Source organism: Patiria miniata, unplaced genomic scaffold (genome assembly GCF_015706575.1).
Source record: "Patiria miniata isolate m_02_andy unplaced genomic scaffold, ASM1570657v1 HiC_scaffold_25, whole genome shotgun sequence".
NCBI lineage: Eukaryota > Metazoa > Echinodermata > Asteroidea > Valvatida > Asterinidae > Patiria > Patiria miniata.
The window spans coordinates 14,558,066-14,561,145 of record NW_024037064.1 but is presented as its reverse complement, the minus strand read 5'-3'; the positions used below and the strand labels follow the sequence as shown (position 1 = coordinate 14,561,145).

The 3,080-nt window shown below is 38.6% G+C and overlaps 1 pseudogene; it reads left to right on the top strand.

Annotated features, from left to right (window-relative positions):
* Positions 1 to 736: 736 nt before the first annotated feature.
* Positions 737 to 2,362, top strand: LOC119733115 (annotated as a pseudogene).
* Positions 2,363 to 3,080: the final 718 nt, after the last annotated feature.

Genomic DNA, 3,080 nt, shown 5'->3' with positions numbered 1-3,080 from the left:
ATAAGTTTTCTTGGCCCATAAATGTGGCCTATTTACTGGACTGCCTCCGTAAACAAAGGCCACACATCCACATGTACAAAAATCGTGTCGACTTTGCCAAATTTTGATTTTCACATTTAGGCTTACTTTGTAGGTTTTTTTTTTTGCTTTAGAAGCATTCTCACCCTCTATATAGGCTAATCAGAAAGTGCTGCCTTTTTCAAATGTATATTTTTCGTGAAATTTCCAGATTCATTTTTACACGTTTGCGTATCAAAATTTCAACATGAAATTTCACAAAAATTAGACATCTGAAAAAGGCAGCACTTTCTGACTAGCCTATAAAGAGGGTGAGTATGCTTCTAAAGCAAAAAAATCCTACAAACTAAGCCTAAATGTGAAAATCTAAATTTGGCAAAGTCGACACGATTTTGTACATGTGGATGTGTGGCCTATGTTTACGGAGGCAGTCCAGTAAATAGGCCACATTTATGGGGCTAAAGCTTTCCAAGCTGCCGGGCCGCCGGCAAAGAATTGCCGGCCCTGTCATTAAGTGTCATGCCACAGTGGTAGTGTAACTGTAAGTAAAATGCTGGTAGGCGGTAGTCACGTACATTTATTGCGCAGTGCAAGATATTAACATGTTATATTAATTATTAACAGTCCATCGTGTACGCGTGCAGAGCTGCAGTCCAGAGAACAAAACCCACTTAATTAGAAAGTGAATATGTATGGATGTGTTTTACTTTTTGACAGAATGGAGGCTTCTGATGACATGAAATGCCACTGGAACAGCTGCCAAGCACTGTGCACGAACAACTACAAAACCAGACCATCAGTGAAGGCCTACCGGGTTCCTCCAGACATCCATATTCAAAAGCAATATGCTAGTGCTCTACGTACAGATGATGTCAACTGGAGTAAGGCATACTGCTGTGCTTCCCACTGGACTGGAGGACAGAGGGTCTCACATGATCATATACCAGACATTGCTGTTCCAGATAACGTGATTAATGCTTTGGAAGATAGGCTGGTAAAAACACCCCGAAAAGATAGGAAAAAGAAAATTTAGGCCAAACTTTTAAGAGCAAAACGACTGAAAAAACTGCCTGCTACTCCCAGACCAGCGCCAATCGATCGTAGCAACCAAGCGACTGTTGCACCAGTAAAATGCAAATCAAGACTGGAAAGAAAGCTTTTCAGTGAAAATGAAAAACTGAAGTCAAGGATTTCTGACATTGAGCAATTGGAAAGGGAAAAGCATCAGCTGGAGCAGAAATTGCAAGAACAAAAAACAGTTCAAGAATCCATTTGTGAAAATGAGTACCACACTGTTCAAGACAATATCCCAAATGAAAAATGCAACATTGAGCGGAAGGTACATGTATCGTATAAGACATTATCTGAAAATAAAATCAAATTCTCAGAAATGACTGGACTAACTGTAGAAGAATTTGATACTTTGTACAGAGTTTTAGAGCCATACTCAAGTGCGATTGTTTATCCTGGGTGTTTCTCTTTAAACCGCAGGTTAGATAAGCAAAATGAACTTTTGTGCTTGCTTACTATATGGAGACAAGGCATGACACAAAACGTTGCATCATACTTGTTTGGGTTCTCAGAAAAAACTGTAAGTCGCATAGTTGAGGCATGGACATTATTTATCCCCGCAGTTTTGGATCAGATTGATTTGTGCCCTTCAAAATACTTCATTCAGTCACAAATGCCAAAGGTATTCAAAGGGGCAGGGTATGGAGACACGTCATTGATACTTGATTGCACCGAATTTAAGCATGAAAACTTTAGTGACTATCAGCTGAATGGTATGAATTTTTCAGACTACAAATATGCAGCCACATGCAAATCGCTTGTTGCAATTACTGCAAATGGTTCAGGCACTTTTTTTAGTAACCGTTACCCAGGTTCAATAACTGACTCAATGTTAACAGAAATTGAAGAAAAAGTCATGAAACCAGTTTATGAAGGCAGTACTGTACTTACTGACAAGGGGTTCAACATTTTTGACCTCTGCATAAAAAAAGGTGCCGTTCTCAACAAACCCCCACTTAATTCTAAGGATCAGTTTGATCAGTTTGAGTGTCATCAAAACTTTGATATTGCATCACTGCGGATTCACGTTGAACGTTTTATTGGCCAAGTAAGACGCTGGGAAATTCTGAACAAAAAATGGCCAATCACAAAACTGGACTTGTTGTCACACACTTGGAAAGGTATTTGCCTTATGTTTACATTGCTAAGGAAGCCTGTTGGACAAAAAGTTTGAATTTTCGGTAAGATTTCCATATACAGACAGTAACTGCTGTGACTTAACCCTCGGAAAGCAAAGACATGGCCTAAACAGATGAATTTAGCAGAGAAAATATTGAAGCATGTACTAAGAAAACACTTTTTTAGACCTTTCTCATGGGGTTTGTGCACAGGATGTCGAGCATTATCCGTATATGGAAATCTTTCTGAACTTTCTTGGGAATAACGTGCTGAATAATGAACAGACAATAATATTAATAACCTAATAACCTGAACAACATAATCTTGGGAACTTGGAATTTAACAAAACGTGCAGTGTGCATGCATATAAATGTGCAGTATAACATGAGAAACACATCAGAACTTTGTAATACAAAAATTGATGAATCGTTGCAAACTATTACCACTAGTACTACTAGATGAGGCATAGCAGTGATCTTGTAGGGCTTTGCTCCAGTATCTGTTCATTAGTAATCTGCAAACCTGACTTTCTCTAGAGGTAGACTGAGATAGCACATTAACGGCATGCTTTTCAACACTTACACTGGCATCTGCAACCTTGGTGACATTTCTCACAACTTTCTCATACCTAGAAGCAATATTCGTTTTCCCGTCTCGTTTTCTGTATTGCCTTGGAGCTCTTAACGAAAGATTTTCAATTGGCTTCATTTGATGAGATGGAAATCTTTTATTGGCTGTTTCGGCACTTTTGCCGAAACAGCCTTTGTTTTCGTTAAAGTTTTTTTTTTTTTCTTTTTTTTTTTTTCTTTTTTTTTTCTTCTTTTTCAGCCATCGCCCAGAGCATTTGTACACGTTTTCACAGTGGAAGGCAC